This window comes from Zonotrichia albicollis, chromosome 3 (genome assembly GCF_047830755.1).
Source record: "Zonotrichia albicollis isolate bZonAlb1 chromosome 3, bZonAlb1.hap1, whole genome shotgun sequence".
NCBI classification, from domain to species: Eukaryota; Metazoa; Chordata; class Aves; order Passeriformes; family Passerellidae; genus Zonotrichia; species Zonotrichia albicollis.
Genome location: NC_133821.1, coordinates 32,825,212 through 32,847,153, shown reverse-complemented (window position 1 = coordinate 32,847,153; position 21,942 = coordinate 32,825,212). Strand labels below are relative to the sequence as shown.

Below are 21,942 nucleotides of genomic sequence, written 5' to 3'. Positions count from 1 at the left end.
TTTATCTCCCCTCAACATCTCTCTGTAAATAAGTCAAGGTTTGTTGCAACCTTGTGCAAGTGCTGGCAAAATTTAAAGCCTTAAACAGTGAACTGCTTTGAAGAAAGCTTATCTTCCTAATGGAAACAAATTGTGCCTGTTATTTATAGATGTGGTAAAGCTTTATTAAAACATAGGGGGGAGGGCTTACTTTCCTCCTTAAACAGGTCGATTATTTAACATCAAACTTAAACCTTGGATTATATTGATAGAATGTGAACCATACACCATAATAAAAGCAAATAAACTCATTCTTTATGAACCACCAGGAACGTTTTAGAACACAGATGTGAGCTCAGAATTATCCATTAAGGGAAGTAATGCAGCACCAAGAGGGTACCAGCTTGGAGAAATGCCTAGAGAAGGCAATGGGATAATCTTAGCTGTGCTCCTTGGGTGTTGGATCATACCCTTGTTGAGCCAGATGTGTCTGACACATGTACCACTGTTCTGGAATAAAGTATACTGTCATCATGGAGAAATAGATACAGCATAGGCTTCTAGCTACCCTCATTCAGTTTCACAGGTTTTTTGACATGTAGGATAGCAACTGGAAAAAAAAACCCAAACAGTTTTGTTGCTTTCAATTATTTAAGCTTTTGAACATTTTTTCTTAACTTGATTTTTTATCTTTCTTCATTCTGCCTTTCCCAGTCAGGAAAGGTTAACCTTGATAATTACAGCTTTCAGTTACAGATCTGGTTTCCATTTTTGACTCTTACTGAAATGTGCAGATTTGTGGTATTAGGATTGCCACTTCTTCAAGTGAGTAGAAATAGTTCTTTTTTTTTCCCCTCCTTAGAAACAACACAATTGGATTATGTTTATAATTAGGTCGGATAAGTGGAACATTTTTTATCTCTAGATATATATTTAGTCACATATCTTCTTTTAGGCTTGAGCTGTTCAGAGGTGACATCAATGGTTCAGTTTAAGATCTGCCTTTGCAGTCTTAGGCAGGCAATTGTAGTGGCAAGGACCTGACCAAAAGTCAATTTATCTGAGTTCACTCTGAGTAATACTTGAGCATTAAACTAGTTTTCTGTCAAGACTTGAAAGTGGGAAAAAGTTTCTAAGCCCTTAATGGGGAAGGGGGTCCAGTGGATGGTCAGGGGGGATGGCTAGTTCATCCCCAAGCTGCATCCTAAGCTTTTGAGTTGGATAAGGACTAATAGAGCTGAAATACTGCCTTGAAAGTCTCTCTTTCCAACACAAGGGTGTTGCCCTCTTGACAATCTCATAGCCATATTTTTAGCATGCACATCTTGCCCAAGTCATACCAGGCTAGGCACAAGACCCAGGGTGTGCTCTGCAGGGGAGTTGAGGAGCCAGGAGGTTCAGTGCTGCAGGGCTACTGGCATTGAGACCCCAGCACAGCTGAAAGGGATGGACAGTCATTCCAGTTTTGTCTGCAGCTGCAAGCATCTCAGAGAGCCTATTGAATTTGGAAATGGAAGATGTCAGACATCAAGAACAACATTTGGTATTTGGTTTGCCCCAAATTTTGGGGAAAAAAAAGTAGGACTTTCAAAATTAGGCAAGAAAAGGCATTGGTACAGTAAAAAAAAAAAAAAAAAAAAAGGTATTGCTTCCTCCCACCAGCAGTACTGTAAACCAACAGCTTTAAAATGTCACATTCCCTGGATAGGGCAACTTCATCTCCTGTCTGCCATTCAGGGATGGTACCTTAGCCTTTGGCCTGTTGTCCATCTCTGGGAAAGGTGGTTGAAGCTGAGGTCTGTTTTGTGCTGACCAGTGACCACTTTGCTGGGTAGGGACCCACACATCCAAAAAAAGTAATATGGTACCTGCTCTATCTGTGAGCTGGAGCATCTGAGGCCCTGTCAGCCTTGTTATATTTATTGCCTTGACAAACACCAACACACCTGGAAAGCAACACAGTCCTAATTGTATCCTCTCACTGGGTGGGGAGTGCAGGCAGGGAGAGAGGGACACAAGGGACACACACTTTGACCGTGTCGCTCAAAAGCTTCTCTGGCACCTGCAGCTGGGCCCCCAGTCATGAAGGAAAGTAGAGCAGGGAGCTGGAACCCAGCTCTGAAATTGCATGACCCCAGGCATGGGAGTGTTTGCCTTCCTTTTAACTTTGCTTCCAGGCTGATATGGGGGAACAGAGAGAGCATTGTTATTAGATGCAACATGAAGTAACAAACAAAAGCCTATCTCTAAAAAATGTTGAAAAATAAGTTTGGCCAGAAGTACTTTGTTGACCTTACTGAAATAACTCCTTCTCTGACCCAGATACAGCATGTGTAATCCACTTTGTAATGTCACTACAATGCTCATCAAGATTTCTACCTTGATATGACATCTGTAGATCAGGCATTCATTGTTCTGATCAGCAGCGTTCTCGTGGTTGTGTTGCTACCTGGGCAGCTGCTGACACCAAAGAGACTTTGGCTGTATAAGATCATTTGAAATGTGCAGCAGCAGAGCATTTAGGATTTGCAGACAAAACCATTAAAGTATGGGCAGGATAGTTTTCTTTCCCTCTAAATATGAAGGAAGAGGACACAGGGATGACACTTTATTTAATTTGGATTAAAAGAATGCTGTGAGGTTTCATTTTTTTGGAAAGGTGAGTTTTGATGTTACCTTAAACTGGTAAAAAAAATATATGAAAGTTCTGGCTGAAACTGTTTCCTCTGGAGTTTATTTCTAAAATCAAAACGCCTCTCTGATTTGAAGTTCTGAAACCCACTGCTGTGAATAAAAATGTGCAGCCATTTCATTTATTCATTTTGGAAGAATGAAAGAGGCAATGAGTAAAACTGCAGTGGGGTGAGGAAAACCTGCTGATCAGAATGAAGGTTACTTATATTACAATAAACATGTGTTGGTCTTGGCTAATATTGGTTTAAGTCACAGTCTCATTTGAACTCAAAGTGCCTTTTGCTTTGGCTGCTCAAAGGACACAATTGTCATCAAGGAAGTAAAATCTCTTCTGTTCCCCCAGCTGGAAGAAAAGAGATTGGAGGTGGCAGTGGAAGGGACAGGGCACAAGAAAGAAAAGGAAAGGAAGGCAGACGCTCACACATAACTTCTTACAATGGCTCCAGCATGCCCTTCCATTGGCAGGAATCCTTTTGATCAAATCCTTGCCCTGGGCTGAAAGCGTTTTAATGAGCATACAGACACCGTCTTTTTTTTCTGGGCCTATTTTGTGTTCTTAAGGATAGCTAAGTAAAGCCTGCACTTAAATGATCACGTCTGTGCTCCTTAAATGTGCTGGAGAGGAAAGGCACGCTGCCTGAATGTGGAGGCTGAGCAGGGCCAGCCTGAAGGACAGAGGGAAAATAGCACAGGAGGAAACTCGTTTTCTTCAGCACTTTATTTGCTTGGGGAGAAGGAGTACACAGCCTCCAGAGAGGTGAGGATTTGGGGGTCAGGAGGTGTTTTGTGGAGGCCTCCATGTCCTACTAAATCTCCACAGCCCTGGTTTCTTTGAGGTTCCCATCAAGGCTGCTGTGGCTCATCCTGCTCCTTCCAGGTGCACCCAGGAGCACTTAGTGTGGTGCCCTGCTGGGTGATCTCACCCAGATGGACCTGGGACAATGTCCTGCAGAGCTCCTCGTGGGAGTTTGCTTCTCAAACTCCAACCTAGACCTCTGCTGTTCATTATCCTGCTGGGGAGGATGTGCTTGGTCACTTCTGCAGTGGGGATCTGTTGGTTTCTGATTCCCCACTGCATTGAGGGCAGGTGTGGGACTGTAGGGATGAGCTCCTTTTGGCAGCAGTCTGTCAATAGTGGGTTTGTGGAGCTGAGGAAAACTTTACTCACCTGGGCTGCCAACATTAAACTGTAAAGCACATTAAACACAGAATAAAAATAATTTAAAATGGATGATGCTAGACAAAAGGCAAAAGCAGTTTAATTTGTCACATCTCATTATTCTGAGGCATTTGTGGGAAAAGGCAACTTTTGTCAGTGTGTCACAGGGTACTAGTAGTTACTGCAAAGCAATAAAGAGATGTTTTGGGCTTGGGGAAAAAAATACCAAAAACATCACTAACTTCCTATTTTCCTGTTAGGCTTCAAAGATGCAGGTGCAAGAGGTGGGGTCCAGAAGAAGCAGAGCATTCCCCAAAAAGACATGGAGAGGGTTGAAAGAAAGTTTTGCCTTGACAGTAGCTGCCAAAATGAAAACCTTTTAAAAGTTTTATTGATGTTCATCACAGGGGGTGCAACTACTCAGATTTGCATCCAAACAAGAACCCTGCGGATTTTTTGAAATCCTGGTGACAAAGGTATGAAATTTATGATTTGTGACTGTTGTTCCTCAACTGTGAATTGCCAAAACAAAGCCTCCAAAAAGGTCACTTTTATTTGTGACTGATGCATTTGCGAGCAGGACAGTGCCAGCACTGAAGCCCTGTCTGGTTTAGCTCAGGGTCCCAAATGCTGCTCAGGTAGAGCTGTTGCCTGGAGCTGGTTGCCCCAGCTGTGTCAGCAATGCTCTTTCAATCAGGGGAGTGTTACCCCTGCATGCCTTTGGTGTGGCTAACAGGTAGATCTGAAGTGACTGTACACTTTTAGCAGTGTGCTGCTGCATAAGCAGCGAATACTTATGTCCTGAGCCCACAGTTTATGTGATTACATATTTTGCCTCCAATGATGGCACAAATAGCCCTGGAATAGAGGTGAGATCCAAAATATGGATATCAAGTTAAAAATTCCTGATTTATTATATTTAGGTATTTATATAGGCTTTGTAACTAGTGGTAATTCAGCTCATATCATCATTATTATTCCATTGATGCCTTTTTATCCATCTCCTTGGTTGTTTTTCTCAGTAACATCCTCTAACAGAGTCTGTTCTACAAGTTAAATACATGAAATGTAAAATATTTGTGCTTCCAGTTTTAATTTTACTGTATGAATTTATTTAGGAGTCTCAGATTTGTCCCACATAAAATATGCATTAAGTCACTTGTTCCTGCTCATGTTCATGTGAAATAACCTGCAGTACTGAAGGAAGAAGGCCTGTGCATCAGATCACTCTGGTTTCTACTCTTGGTAATGATTGTTTCTGCTGCACTTGTTTCAGTGAGGTTACCAGATCCATGACACCAGCTAAGAAATACAAGTTTTTTGGTTGGTTGGTGTATTCTTTAATAATACAATATTTTTGGAGTTATTCTTTCACTTAATACACCTTTACAATTCAAAATATATTCTACCTGGTACAACTTAATTTTAAATATTTAATTAATTTAAAGGTTTGTTAATTTTTTTTGTTAATTTTACCCTTCTAAATTTGGGGTGATTTTCTTTATCCAAAAATATTATTAACAACTGACATTCTACACATGCATGTGCATACAAACATAAATATTTATAATTCTATCTACATACAGATTTGTGTATATGTTTGTATAGATACACTCACATTTGAACTTACTCTGCTTATTTCACTCAGCTTTTCAAAAAACCCTCCCTTCATGCTTCCTGCCTACAAGCTGTATTGGCACAGGGCAATTTAGAAAATAATTAATTCATTAACTAATCTCAAGGATACCTGAACAAAATACCAAAACCAACAGAAACAAAAACTTCAGGGGCTTCATCTGCAAGAATGAACATGCAGAGAATTCAGATAGCATGCAAGTACCTCAGAAAATGTTTATGTGGAAAATTGTCCATGCATTTTATTACTTGTTCACAAAAAATCTCAGTGCACAACTTAGCTAAATTACCGGCAAAGTTAAATTGGGCATGCAGACTTAGAATTGAAAACACCCCTTCTGCCTGCCACGAGTTCATGGAGAATGGGAGCACAGAAGTACCTGATCTCCTGTCTGTAAGAACATGGGCTGCCTGGATATCCACAAAACAAATTCTTCGCAGAAAAAACTGACTTTAACAAGAATGTTAAAAAATTACAACAGGATATATTTCTGCTATGGTATTTTTATATGACTCATACCACCAAAGTATCAATTCTCTGACCAGAAAAATGCAATATTCACTACTGACAATGTTTCAGTGTCCCATCTGTACGTGTCAGCATTTTGGAAACATGGTACAATTCAGTATTTGAAATATTTCATTTTTAGAGTGGTATGCTACGTCATTGTTTTGTTTATTTCCTGGTAGTTGCTTTTCTTTCAGACAGGACTTTATACACACACACACACATGTACATACACACATATATATATGCCAGTCTCTTTCATGTAGAATTTATCAGTATTGTGTATTTACAAACTAATTGAACAAATCAGGTTGCTGGGGTACATCCCTAGCCTGATTACACCTCAGCTGTGCCAGGATGCAGATAGAGGGAAACCTGCACCTTCAAAGAGAAAAAGGGGCAGCACATCAGGGGTTTGGGTGCTGCAGAGGGTGTGGGACCAGGCTTGTGCTACAGCACCAGCCGTGCTTCTCAGGAGAAATTTGGGATGTTCTTTGGAATGATGGATACTTTTTCTGAGTTTGAGGTGGGATCACAAGTTGTTGTATTCCAGGCAGAGCAGTGTGACACACATTCTAATGAATTTATACACTCTCATGTGAAGAAATTTTATTTCACTGTTTTCCCTTCTTTAAGCAGCTTGCTGGCAGCCAGGCTTGCATACATATTTTGGTACTGGAAGATGCAGAAAGCGTCCCATGGATCTCCCAGACCTTTTTGCAACAAGAATGACGTATGGTCACAGCAGAGGCTGCAGACGCTAATGGAAGATTTTGAAAGATCTAGCAAAGGAGCTCTGTGAACCATTAATGATGATTTTCAACAAATCTTGGTGCCCTGGGGAGGTTCCAGAAGGCTGGAAGAAAGCTTATATAGAGCCAACATTTATAAAGGTTAAACGGGATGACTTGAGTAATTATAGGCCTGTCAACCTGACATCGATCCCAGGCAAAATACTGGAACAGCTGATATGAGACTTGATTAATAAGGAATTAAAGGAAGGTAATATAATTAATGCCTTTCAACATGGGTTTATGGAAAATAGATCTTGTCAAACTGGCTTGATATCATTTTTATGAGATTACAAGCTTGGTTGAGAAAGGTAATGGCACTGATGTAATGTACTTAGATATCTGTAAGGCATTTGACTTGGTACCACCTGACATTTTGGTTAATAAAGGAGAATGCTACAAAATCATTGCAGCAAACATCAAATGCATTAAAAACCAGCTAATTGGTACATCTCAGTATGTAATTGTAAATGGGGAATATTCACTGAGCAAGTATGTCACCACTGGAATCCTGCAGTGAATGGTTCTGGGTCCAAAGCTATTTAACATTTCTAAACATGTACTGAAAAAAGAAAAGCAGTCCCTATAGATGATATAGATTATATAGACTACACTTACAGACCACAGAGACACTAGGAAAATAGACATTATTGAAATGAATATGTTGCTGATAAGCTAGATGTTTCTAGACAAAATCTATTTTTTTTTGTCTAGAAACAGCAAAAGTTGGCTTTATAGATTTTACTGTAATAACTGTGACTTTAAAAAGTACTTTAAACTCATTACAGGTGGATAATCAGGAAAACAAAACTTCCAGGGCTGTATGGTACCTAAAAGGGTTATAATTGCATGTTCAGAAGGGAATATCAGGTCTGAGCAGGGTGGGTTTCTATTATTACTTATATTGGCATTCCCATTATGAATCCATCTCAAGAGGGATGCTAATAAGCTGAGTAGCTGGGAGAATGCCCCAAAGTGCATCTAAGGAACTGCAAGAGGTGATTTATCATGAAGAGCTCAAGGAATTATTTTCCTCCAGAAAACAGAAGACTAATGAAGTGAGCTGATCCCTGTCCAGAATGATGGGATTTTATTTTGTCCCATTTTGTCCATGCGAATGACAAAAATAGGGTTTTAACTCACTACTTTGTCCCCTTATTCAGTCAGTGCAGAATTTATGTATCTCCAGTGAGCAACCAATCCTGTACTGGGATAGCTGCAATGGATTGCCCTCAGGTAGCACCTGTTTCTCTCAATTGGTTACAGAGGGATCCCCAAACACTGGGTGAGACAAGATGCTTCATTTCTGCGTGGTTAACGTTGAGTGAGATAATCCCACACTAATTGCCTCCATGGGGAATGCAATTTTTAAAATGAAGCCTCTTCAGTCTGTTAAATAGCAGGCTCTGAAGGCTCGAAGTTTTATAGGGACAAATTCAGATTAAAAATCAGGTGCACATTTTTCTGTGGGAATGTAATTAACCTTTGGAACAAACTGCCAAGGGTTGTGGCACTTTCTACACCAGTGGAAATTTTAAAATTAAGATGGAATGTTTTTCTGAAAGATTTGCTCTACTTAAAATGCTTGGATTTGGGGAAGTTAAGTGGCCTGCATAGTACAAGAGGTCAGAGAAGATCATTGCTTTTGTCCTTTCTGGACTAATGATACATGCCTCTATGTCTTGTGGTGCTAGCACACCTTTAAAAAATCTTTCCTTAAGTCTTTCTCCATTCTTAAATTTCCTTCCTGTTAGCAGTAATTAGAATTCCTTACCTCAGAGAACAAAACCATTAAGGACTTTAGGGTGTGTAAATATCCTGGAAATGAAGGATGACTAAAAATTTACGTTTTGCTGAAGAAACATAGATTATTAGAAAGAGCTTGAGTAACATGTGCTGCACAAGTGCTAATTGTGTGTCAGTCTTGTTGGAGGTGGGTGCTGACTGGTTACCAATTCTACTGCCAGCTTCCATGTAATTAGGGCACAAGTGTCTTGAAAAAGACACACAGTGTTTTCAAAAATATCCCACAAAATGCCCCACAGTTTCCTTTCTGCAAGAGACATTGGAGCAAGGCCAGATCCACCCTGCTCTTGGCCTCCACACCCTGATGGTTCATGGTTCAGACTAGCAAGGTCACACTGTTGATGTGGGGTTAAGTGAACAGGAAAGCCATTAAAATTTATGTGATTTTGGCAATGTGCTGTATTTTCCCTGTCTCAATCCTATGATTGTCAGTATGTAAAAAAAAAAATTAAAAAATTAAAAACCAGTAAATAGAAAGGAAAGGAAAAAAAATAACAAGGAGAGAAAGAGGGAAGAATTAAAGCCATTCAGAGAAAATTCTTTTCAGTTTAACATTGGCTTTACCATTTAGGTTAAAGTTGAAATCCTCATCACCAAAAGATGATGTGCTGGTGGAGATAGCACACTTCAGAGGAATTCAAAGAATGCAATGAATTGATCGATGTCTAGAGATGGTCACAGAGTTTCCATATATGTTTTTTGGATAACCAGTTGGGTTTTATGCTTTATAAAAATTATCTACTCTGGAATTTTCCATATTTTGTCTTTACATATGTACAAACACACAAGATAAAATTTTTAATTTTAAACTGGTAGTTACCAGGAGCCTGTGTTTTAAAAGCCACCATGTTGGCTGCTGGAGATTGGATTTCAGATACCCTAATTTTTATTCTTTTATGTGGGCCAGGTTTTTGTCTACATTTCCCAAGATGCACTGACAGGTGTTGAGAACAAATAATTCATTCTCTATCATATAAATATAATATATTCTTAAAATAAATAAAATAAGATATATTCTTATATAAATAAAAGGTGTTCGGCACTTTCTCAGTGGGACTAGTGAATCATGGAGCCAAAGGGTGACCAGGCTATCAGAGTGGCTAGGAAACACATGAGTTACAAGCCCACAAAGTACCAGGATTTTTTAAAATCAAAACTCATAGCCTTTGTATGAAGATTTGGGGAAAAATAATTAAAGATGAACACTGAGGAAAAATGAGAATCTTTGGAAGATAAGGTAAGACAAACTGAAAGCAGGCTGAGCAAATGATATCATGTTGAGTGATTCCTAAAGAAAAATATTTGAGACTGAACCAATTCACGGTAGTGTGTGTCTTGAATCCATGGATCCTCGGATCCTCGGGAGTTATACCTTGATGTGAGGAAAGGAATTTTTTGCCTTCCTTTTCTACATGCTTTGGCAATGCTTTTAAGAAATTCTAAACACGTTGGGAAGTGAAAGCTGTTGGGGTATATGGTCAAATCTCCTCCAGACACCTTTGGATTGATGTGTTTAGTGAACGTCCTGGGCTCTTCTTTCCTTTGCATTAGAGCTGGGGACACTTTGACCCTTGGCTGGAAGTGCTGAATACTTAGAGTGGTAAGGAATTTACGAGTGAGCCCAGCTGGATGGACCATTGTGCTGAGCATCTTCTAAAAGGAAGATCAGCCATACTTCACCAGGGGGTTTCTCCACATGAAATGCAAGGAAATTGCACCTTGGTGCCTATGACTTCTCCTGCCCCTGTCACTCAGCCAACAGTTGGTCAAATGCTACCTGGAAAATTCAAAAAAAGCCCAACCCAAGAGTCACAGCCAGGCCTTGCTTCCCAACTTTCACTTTCCATGATGATTTTCTGCCTGAATACATATAAAAGGAAGTAAATGGGAATTCAAATTCTGTGACAACTCATTATAGTTTTTTTCTGCTTCAGTAACCTTATTGATTACAGAAAAGACTGATTGAACGTATGCTTCATATTTTTCCCCCCAACACTTTCAATAAATCCCCTTTATGTGCCACAAAAAAATAAATAAATAAGTAAAGTGTGTCTTCCTGACAGCTGGCTGTAGAGTAAACTTAGAGCACCTGCTTTCTTCCCTTTTGTTCATTTTTTACTGCTAAATGAATAACACTTAACACTAAATAAAGAAGGAGGGTGACCATGACTACTGAAAAAAATTCAAAGGCAGCCTGCACGTTGCTTGTAAAGAACTGATTGCAAACATGTAGTGTAGGGCAGATAACAATATTCCTGCACAATAATCTAGCAGTAATTCACACTGTGGTTTAAGTGCCAGATCCTCATGAAAGACACTGAATAATCTAAGGCAACTCTACTCTGTTAGGTGCCATGCATTTCTCTGGCAAATTTAACAGATAACGCATTTAAAGGTGCTGGTAGGACAAGCAGTGTCCTTGAAAGCTGGCAGGAGGGGACACGAGCAACTCTGCCTTGTTTTGGCCTCATCTGTAGGAGGGTTTGGGGAAAAAAACCCCAACCTTCTTGAGGTCTTGATTATTTTGTTTGTAAATAACCATCTGCTTCTTTCTGATCAAGAGCCAGCATAGTAAGGTATGGCCCCAGGGAAAGCTGTGATTGATACTCCGCCACCTCTGTTAGCAGGGGTGCCGCACAAAAGATAGCGCGAGGCCCACCAGTGGCCCGTGATGAAAAAGAATACACTTTCTTTAAAAATGTAAATGATCCGCTATTATAAAGGGATGCAGGTGGCATAGGGGAAAAGCCCAGCCATCAAACACCTCATTTCTGTCATACCTACCTACCCTCCCCTCTCCCACTCGTTTGTCAGTCCAGCTGCTGATCCTGCTCTGGAGAGAGCGGCTTCCCCGGCACGGCTTCACCCCCGGGTTGTGCCGTCTGCCCCGAGCCCCGTCTTTGTCACTGGCTCACCACTGACTCACAGTGTGACCTTGGGCAAGTCCCCTAAGCTCTCTGTGCGTCAGTTTGGCTACTGGTGAACTAGATATAATACTTTTACTGGGGATTATGGCAATTAAATGCTGTTTGTAAAGCGCGCCGAGATCCTCCATGCTCCAGAAATGAATATTCAGCTATGAGGATCAGAATATTCTGCTGTGCAGATCTATCACAGCCTACCAGTGAGAGCTGCTGCTAAGTTCCTGTGCTGTCTTCCTTGTTTCCAAGGACTTTGAGGACCTGTCCTGGGAAGTGGGAGTGCTAAAGAGATCAAAAGTTTTTTGCTGAGAAAAATGGTTAGGTATGCTGTTGTACTGTCACTTGTGGCAGTCCTTGTGTATTCTGTGTTTAAAAAAAAAAAAATCAGCTGCTTCTAAGTGTTTCTATCTATTCAACATTTGAAAAATCAGCTGCTGAGAATTGTTTTTGGCTATTCAGTGTTCGCATCCTTCCCTACAACCCAGTATTAACACTGGTAAAGAGTGAATTTTACCGAGCAGAAACTGGTGGGAAAACTGTTCAATGAATTTAAGAAAAAAAAAAGGGAGTGGGGGGAAATAGATTATAGAACCCTCTGGTGTCTGGCGGATTTTTTCACTTAGGTATTTCAGCCTAATATGCTTTTAGTGGAAAGATTCCAAAATGTACAACCAGGAAAAAAAAAAGGTGGAGGGGGGGTTTCCCAGGCAAAATAACTAGAGGTAAATTCAGTGTTTTTCCACTCCAGCGAGCACAACCTTTGCTTTTATTCTGGTGCAAACAGCTGCAGGTGCCTCAAGTCAGCCAGTTCTATCTATCTGCAATGTCATCCATGTTTACTTGCAGCACTGGACTTTCGATTCTGTCAGGGTGCCAATCCAACGGGCCGCCAGGCACTGCAGCTGACAGTCAAATCTGTAATGCTGAATCCTTCTTCTGGAAAAAAGGGCTAAAGAGGTTAATACACTCAAGTAAGGATAAACACACCAGCTGTTATAGTTTCTAATATTTAATGTCATTATCAAATAAAATAACTCCTAAGAAATAAAAAATATGCAGCCTCCAAATCACTCGTCTTTGTTAGGATTAATAAATTATCCAAAAACCTACACTATAAAATAATAATAGAGAGCCTACAATTAAATTCATATTTGCTCTTCTGCTCTGCTGATGTTGCTCTGTGCTGATACAATTACCTTTTGCTGTTTTATCAATAGTAATGTCATGGACCACACAGTGTCTATAGAATAGATCATTGGAATATAGAAATCAGGGATGGATTATTGGAATATTTAAAAATATTATGTAACTTTTTTTTATTTCAAGGTACTTGTAGAAATATTTTCTGTGATTTACTGAATGTTACCATTCAAAAATTTCATTACCGTTAGTCTTTCTCTTTTACAAAAATCTGCTTAGGATAATGAGAATAATGAGTCTTGCAAGAACGAGAGTGCTTTTGTGTGTGTTTGTGTGTGAAATCTCAGAGGGTGGCCCCCAACACATTACTGGGGCTAAATATTTTTAGAGTCAGGAAGTGAATCTGTGTTTTCCTCCTGTCATTATAATTTCAGCTTCTAGTGGTTTTTGTCAGCGTGGAATAAACAGGAGCTAACTTGAACGTGTTCAGAAAGGTTGAGGCATGCACACAAACACACAATGGAAGAGGCTTCACAGCCTGCAAAACAGCCTGCAGTGGGCTCAGCTTCTAGTTTATGGTCTATGTTACAGCAAGACACACTCACTGCCTTGTACTCGGGCTATGTAATTGCAATTGGTCTGTGACCAATTCCATAAATATCCCTGAATTTTAGGATTTATTAGCCAGCCCTTTGAAATTGCATCAGACTGAACTTGCCAATGTATTTCCGCTTTCTTTTTGGTTTTAAAAGATTTCTCTGGTTGTTGCTTAACTGTGGGCAGAGGCACAGGGTTGGTGGGGATTTTGGGGTCTGGCTTTGTTGGTAAAGGCAGTGCTGCTGCTTGACCTGGGATCACTGCTCCCACCTGACACTTTGAGGCACAGAAGGAGACATTTACCCTTGATCTGTGACTTACCCAAATCAATCTGAAGTGCGACTAGTGGGGGTCTTTTGCTAGCCACGCAGGTGTATTTATTTCTTGCATTGTACTTCTTACCAAAACAGAGAACAGAAGTTTTTTTTTCCCACCAGTATAGTACCAGGTGTAAGGTAGAGCTGCATAAATCATAGAAATACCTTCTCATGAGAAAACAGTCATTTTGAAATTATTCCTCGCCCTGCATCATTCCCTGTTAAACTGTGAGATTTTAAATTTTGTTTTTAAGCTTTTTTTTTTCCACCAGTAAATGTTCTCCAGAACAAAAAAAAAAAAAAGAAAGAAAGAAAAGAAAGAAAGAAAAATCTCTTCTAGGGGAAGCAAACTGGAATTTCTTGGGGCGTGCCAGCTGCCTGGCAAAAAGGGAGAGTGGCGGGAGCCTCATCGGCAGGCTACTGCAGGCTGGCCACCCCATGCCTGCCTCTCCTCCTCCTCCTCCTCCTCCTCCTCCTCCTCCTCCTCCTCCTCCTTGTCGTCGCCTTCCCCCTAGCCTGGCTGCTGGGGAGGCAGCTGGGCTGCAGGGCCGGCAGAGCGCCAGGGCACTCAACCTCCCCTCCTCCCTCTTCCAGACCTGCTGCATCTCCCCAGCTGCCTGCCTGGAAGACTATTGTCAATTTTGTTCTCTCCCTGCAGACGACAACAAAATCGACAGGAGCCTTCCAGCCAAGCAGCCACGGAGCCATCAGTTTGATTTTTCCTAATAGCAAATCAGAAATTTCTGGCAAAATTGAAATTTTCCCATAAAAGAAATCCCAATTTTATAAAAGGCATATTTTTCCCCCAGAAAGTCATTCCAACAGAACATTCCCAGCTGCTGTAGTTCGAGAGACCTTTGAATTAAAGTCTATAGAAAAAAGCTGCTCGTGTGCTTGGCTGTGAAATAAGGGTGGGTGAACAGTCAGATACAAATAGGAACTGCCTGGGAACCAATGTGCAGGGTTCCATCATCCAGGGATCAGGCCTGGGGTATTTACCTGACCTTAAAGGAGCTATGAGGGGTGCTATCTTTCCTATAAAATACTAGAGATTATAATTAAGACTTACATAGCAAGGTTATGTCTCCTCTGAATAATTTACACGGGCCTGAACTCTAGTGAGAATAATTCCCAGCTCGCAATTATGACCAAACTGGTTCAGAAAAGTATTCCAGCTTTTGTGGTCTCATTGGAACAGAAACCTTTTTGGCAGTGGCATATTAGACACTGTGAGAGAGAAGGGAAAAAAAGGAAGTTTTCACTTAGAGTTATGCTACAATGTCACCTTTGTTTCATCTGCCTGCTGTCGGGGGCAATTCTCTCAGTGGTAAACAGGCCAGTGGTCCTGCCTGTGGCATCCATATCTATGGATTTCGGGGCAGAGTTGCCCTGATGCCAGTGATGCTGGGGAGTCCCAGTGCATGAGCTGAGGGCAGCTTTCACAGGGCTGTGAGATGAGAAGCTGCAGGCAGTCAGGACCCATTGTCCTGAGCAGGTTTCTCTCTGTGACATCTTCAACTCTGTGCTGAAGACATTGCCCTTCCTTCCAGCTGCTGGACTGTAGATTGCACTAGAAAATGCCTCCACTTTTGTGGCTTTCCCCTAGCAGGGGTGCCAAATGCCAGCTCTGGGTTTCCAGAGGAGCGGGGACAATTCCTGTTGTTAGCACCTGAGTGGGGCAGTAGAGGCAATTTGGAAAACCTTTCCGTGTGGTGTGACAGTCCCCAGTGTGCTGGCAGCAGCAGAGAGGAGCAGCCAGCTCAGTCTGCACTGGGGCAAGCCTCCTGCTGAAGGCACCTGGAGCTTCAGCCAAGCGAGGGCTGCAAGAGGGGCAGGTGTAGCTGACACTGTGCTCCTGAGCTGTGCCAGGCCTTGTGCAGCCTCTCCGCAGCCACAGGTGACTTTCTGCCCAATGGGAGCAGCTTTTCACAGAACGGCACAGGAGCCTTTTACACGCTCTGGAAATGTTCTGTGAGCAAAGCACCGTTAAGTAATCAAAAAGCAGCACAAAAGAACTTCTGTCAGATGTTTGGGTGTAAATAAAAATGGTCAAATGCAGAGCAAATCCATGGAGTTGTGGTGAGGTGAAGCCTCCCTGTGTGGTTCCTGCTGGGCAGAGCACCTTGCCACGGGATCCTTGCAGGATCCACACCCCGTAGGGGCTGCACATTGCCCCTCCTGTGGTATGGATTATACTCCTCCAGGGATGCCTGCAATACAGAGGCACAGTGGGGTGAGTAAAAGGATGGAGTGGCAGCTTTCTGTCTGAATGCACCAGCCTTCACAGATAGAAACCAACCCCTTTATTTGCATGTAAATATTTGCAATTAATTCTTGGTAGTTTTGTTTTCGAGTGTTCATTAAAACTTCTCTCCCCTATATTTTATTCATATAGATCAGTCTTTGGCCAACATCTTTCATAAAGTGCTGAAATTTGCCCTTGAGGCATCAGATGGAGTAGTCAGATTGTCAAATAAGTCTCCTAATTGAAGTTAACACTGGCACAATATTTGTCTTTTGAAAATAAACATTGCCAGCAAAGTTGCAGGTCCACCACTCTGTGTCTGCTGTTGCAGTGTGGGAGAGCCATGGAGTATAGAGCAGAAAAGGGGGAATTTGAGATGAGAAATAGCTCAGAAATGAGTATGTTAGCATATTGTTTCAGTGAAACACCAAACATGCTGCATTTATTAAAACAAATCCAGCAAAAGCTGTGTTTTGTGTTGAAGCTCCTTTTGTGTATCAGGTGTAAGGAATAAATAAATATTCTCTTTACGCAATGTATTTGTATTTTTATATCTTAAAGGGTCAGAAGCAGACATGGGAAATCAATAGTTCTCCTTGTGCTGTGAGAAATTAATCAGTAACTTTGGAGACACTCTGTGTTTAAGAAAACAAACTGAAAGAACATCACATGGCTTTTAAAGACGTCCTCATGTGACATTCCCAGTGGGTTTGAGGCACTAAAGGACTGAGTATTTTCCAGTGCAATGTTCACAAGGAAACTGGAACCAGAACACAGGGCATAGTTTGATGATGCCCACTTCAAGATGAGTTGGGAAGTGAGTGTTACTGCCTTTGTAAGAAGTCTGATAATATATTGTGGTTAACTCTCTCTAAGGGAAAAGTCACAGATCTGGGTTCTGCCTCTCACCCTGAGTGCTGATTTACCTCTCACTGCAAATCTGGCATCTGGCTTTAGCACAGTGCTCAAATGACTGTTCTCCCAAAGCACATATTTGGCTTGAGTGGAAGTGGGGTCCATGCTTCAGGGTGTGCTGGGACTTCTGTGGGCTGTGCCAGTGACCAGATAGGACCATTCCAGGTACCAGGTGACATGCAAAAATAACAGAATGTGGGTCATAATGAAGCCTCTAAAGCCTGGGTTTCTCTTCTGGATCCAGTCTGGGAGCTGCAGTGTAAAGCACTAATACCCTAATGGGGCTCCCACTGATCAAACAAAGCCTGCTGACTTTGAGACTGGCAGAATGAGGCTTTTGTATCAAGGTAATACAACACAGGAATTGCTTGATGGGAAGTAAAGACTCACTGATAGCATGGGAGCAATTGCTGATCCTACTTCCATTAACTTTATTGGGAGCAGCCCCAAAATGTTTAAGTGGAGATTGGCATATCACATATATATAATCTAAAGTATCTCAGGATTTATGTAGTGGTACCAGCCCAGAGACAGACAAATGAAATATTACTGCTACTCCATTTAATTTATAATCTTCATCTGACTAGACCTGTACCTACCTACTTATATGGACCCCATTACCAAAGTAGCTGAGCAGCTGCCAATTATTTAGAAATATAAATAAAACAGCAGAGTTTATTTTGCTCTCTGCCTCTCTACTTCTCATGTAAGATTTCCTGTAAAATTTGCCCTTGGTTTGTTTAAGGTCTTACGCATGACTGAATGGCACTGGGAATCTCCATGTTTGTTTTAAACCTTTTGAGAAGAACAGGTCTGCCAAAAAGAAATTAACGTTTATTTCTGAATATATTGAGAACAATGACCATCAGAAAGCATAAAAGCAAATAATGAAGTCTAGCTTCAGGAGCTGTGAGAATTTCATTGCACAAGCTCACAAACTTTCCCTGTTGGTTCACAGTCCAGATTGTTCTTGTCAAATGTCATGGGAGGTCATGTTGGTGGAAGGAGATGTGATATCTCAGGAAGCAAAGTCCAATACCCTGAATGGCTTTGACTGTCAAGACAGAAGCACTGGACAAACCAAAGGAATTTGTGCCTCTGAGCAAATGGATTGACATGTTTAGAAGTTTCCAGAGTCATGGCTTCATTCCTAGATGTGACAAACAGCCATGGCAAGACTTCAAAGGAAACAGCGCACCGATGCCCAACCTGTGTCTCGTAGGGGCATCTGTGTGCCTTTGGCTGGTCAGTCACAGGCAGAAAATTGATTGCCAAGGGCTGAGTAAAGTTGTGCACTTGCCCTCTCTGTATCAACAACACTCCAGCCCGCTGCAGGAAGCACTGCAGCTCCCAGCGCCTCAGAGAGCTGCTCTCAGAGAATGGGCTGCTGGCTGGGGCTGCTCTGAGACATACAGGACCAAAGCTGGCACCTCTTTGGGATATACACTCAGCCTAGTTCTCACTGTGTCCTGTTCTCATCACGTGGCAATCAGGGGCTGCATCTCGTGAGGGCTCAATATGGAGCACCAGTTGCTCTGAGATTGGTCCAAAAGAAGGAGCATGAGATATTTCAAGATGTTTCCTCCACACCAGGACAGGACTGTATTTTCTCATTCCTATTTTTGGCTGCTGCTTGAGGTCATGAATCTCCACCAATGGATAAAAAGATAGTCATGGACTCTTTTCATAATTGTTTCTGGATATATCCTTCCTCAATCTTATTCTGCACAAAACTTATTGAATAGCTCATTTAAGGAGAAAACACTTGAAAAGTATATTAGCAAACTCTTTCAGTGGGGTAAAACCATCCACATGGAAAATTCAAGTTTTCAAGAGAGCCATTAAGTGTGATTAAACCTTTAAAAAGGGAGAACAATGAATGCAGCCTTGTATTTAGCAATTTCATATCTTTAATTGTACAAAGATTTTCTTTAAAAGCACAAGGCTGAAAGGAAGCTGAATGTTACAGTATTTACTGAAGGAAAGCAATGAGAGAAGGCCTGCTCAGTAGCTAATGGAGTGAAGCCCAGAAATAATGACAAAAAAGCGGTAACGACCGCTCTCCAACACAACATATATAAAAGAGGAAGCCATAAAAAGGCAACAATTCTTGACTTAGCTTTGAGTTTCACAATGACAGTGATTACAGATAGCAAGTGGAAGAGCGTATAAGCCATGATGAAATCTGGTTGGCTGCGCAATTGAGATTCAAGTGAAAGAAAGCAACAGGGACATTGAATTTCTGCAGCACAAATTTTGGATGGGGTATGAGAAATGGAAAGAAAGGAAGAAAGAGCAAGGCCATCAAAAAGTTCAGCAGAAAATGAATATATTCTAGTCCATTCCATCTAATAATAAACACAGTAGGGGCCAGATCTTCAGCTGGTGATGCCAGTGTTTGAGCAAGTTTGCTGTTCTGCAGATGTGGCTGTCACACTGTACACACAACCCAGCACACTGTAGCCTGTGCCACCTTGCAGCAGCTTCACAAGCAAAAAAAATTTCACTATCACAAACTTGAATAAAAATAAAAAGGGGGGGAGGGATAAAATCAAGCTGATTAAAGCATACAATAATTATATTTATGGTACATTTAATTCTTAGTGTTACTTTAAATAGAAAGTATTTTGATGCAATAATGACACGTGCTAATTACCAACTTTATTTTTCTCGATCAGTATTTTTGAAGAACAATGTTAACATCTGATCTGCAAGTCATGTGTGCATGGCTTTCTTCATGTATGTAATACTAAGATTATATATGCATGAAGTTTTCTGTGACAGGCTTATGTTATCTCAGTTGCAGCCTTAATTGTACTTCAAGTGCTAGTGAGCAGCCAGCTCTTTTCCTAAAGCTTTCCCTCTGCCTATCTGTGAACAGCCTGAAAGTGCAACTTTTATTCACTTGTATATTCAGAAAAGTTCTTTATGCTTGTGATTCTAAAGAAATTAAAAAATATAACAAATCTTAACCAGCCCTGAAACTTAAATGTACAGAGTCCAGAAGACAGATTAATCCCAAAAATACTGAAATTGCAAGTGGATAACCAGTAGCAGGAAAAGCCCAGTCCAGGGTTGGTGGTCCCAGGCAGGGGGAGTATCATAGAGCACAGCACAAACCCAGCAAATTCACAGGGAAAATGCTGAGGTTTGATGCTGCCACATAGAAATGTTGAGCAGAACCATATCAGCCCTCTGAGGAGTTTGCACAAGTTTCTTGCAGTTACACAGACTAACATGAGCTGTAAGCTTATTATTTAAAGTCATGGATACTTGCATGAGCAGTGACATAAGGAGTCAGGGAGGAAAGGAGGGATAATGTGCTGGTGGCAGCACACTGCAAGCAGAAAGATGATGAAAATAAATATTATTTCAAAGCCCGTAAAAGCTAGCGAGACAGGGGGACACACGTATGAGAAACTGAAAAGTCTGATGCCTACCATGGAAGCAGTGGCTTGCTGATGGTGACCATAAGGGGATACATCTCATGGGGGTGATCAAAATAAAGAATCAGATGAAAATGCTGTTCCAGAGCAGCCAAAACTGTCTGCAATTGCATTCTCATTCACAGAATAGTTTCAGAACACATTGATACTGAATCTGAGCAGTGGCTTGTGAGCCTGATAACCTGTGGGTAGATTTGTTGCCTTAACATGTTACTTCCCTCTCTGCAAAAACATGGCTCACATTTCTCATGAGAGCACCAGGACTGTAGCAGTAGTGCCAATCCTCTTTGCACTAGTGAAGCAGCGGAACACATGTACCCCACAGACCAGCCTGGGTTATTATAGTGAACATGCACTTCTTCTTTGGTGTTTCCTTTGCTTTTATGTTATAACAGATAAACAGAGATGGTCCTGGAAAAACTGTCTGGTTTCTTTAACTTTTGGTATTGAATTAGAGCAGGTGCCTGAAGCTGGGGGCTCCTTGCTTTTAGAAACAACTCTGCCACTGAGACATATTTAGTAAGTGATTTTAACAATCAGAAGAGTCCACCATGGCCCAGACCCTCCAGGTTTGGCTAATAATTTTGGAACACTTGGTGATGGTTTGGTCTGGGACTGAGGACTCCTGGTAGCCCTGAAAACAACATTCAAATTTGAGACATAATTGTTGTTAGAAGCACTGAAAATAATCGTTATTAGAGGCATTGATATTTCCTGTAGTCCCACTACCTCTGGAAAATTTTGGCTGGAGATGTCATCACAAACCTGCATGACAAATGAAGAAGAGTGTAATGCCTGTAATTTAGATTTTGCAGTCTGTCACCAATGAAGACATATGAAAATCACTGGATAAAAAAGGGGTTTTGAGTGGGAAAGATGAATTAAAGTGCTCCCTATAGACAATATACACTGAGGTTTTGTTAATAAAGAAACAGTGCATATACAGAGTCTAAAATAAAAGCAAACTAAATTTCTTTGTCCGTAGCCCTTAGCCTGTAATAATGGGCTCTTAAGCAAGATTATATTGTGTGATCATAATAAAAAAATACATCCTTATATAAACAAAATTACTAATTGATTTGTATAGGCTACATCCCTGACACTCCCAGGACTGTGGCATTTTTTTCCAATTAAACCCTTAGGCAACTCCTCTTTATGGATAAGGCAGGAGCATCTGGATGCACAATAGTTCCTGCATTAGCGAAGTTGCTGGGCACAGAGTCTGTTTGCATCGACTAACTGGTGGTGACCAGAAGCCATTATTTCCAAGGGATACAATGGCCACCAGGAACATTACACTCACAATACCGAAGAATGCAAATGCATTAGCTCATGACCTCCCAGGAAATGGGATGTGGCACTGCTGTTCCAAAAGTTCTGAAACTGGTTTGCGAAGTACTTATGTCTACTTGCTCATAGAAAATGACTCCCGTCGCTTGTTCTGTTTTGACCTCTGAGGAGAGTGAATGGACTCACATACATGATCTTTAAAAACATGTCCACATCAAGAGCAGGAGGGCTCGGAGTGAGCAGGTTGAGGAGGCCTAACAGAAATGAGCTATTGTGAGTGGGGAGTGAAATAAAAGCGTGGTCACGTGGGGGAATAGCAAACAAGCCAGCAAAGCTATTGGAGAGATTTTTTTTGGTTCCCAGAAGGTTAAGAATGGTTAAACAAAGGTGGTTTTGAAAGTGTATCACAAGGCCTTCACTACCCCCCGATCTGGGGTCCATCAAACCTTGTCCTTGTGCAGGCCAGGGCTATTTGGCACCTTCAGGGAAGGTACATTTG

General features: G+C 41.3%; 1 long non-coding RNA gene across 1 annotated transcript; it reads left to right on the top strand.

The window, feature by feature from the left end:
• Window positions 1–3,542: 3,542 nt before the first annotated feature.
• Window positions 3,543–11,160, top strand: LOC141728494 (uncharacterized). The gene is made up of 3 exons (XR_012579458.1): window positions 3,543–4,308; window positions 4,951–5,077; window positions 6,615–11,160. It is a non-coding gene; the product is annotated as an uncharacterized LOC141728494 (long non-coding RNA).
• The last annotated feature ends 10,782 nt before the right edge of the window (window positions 11,161–21,942 follow it).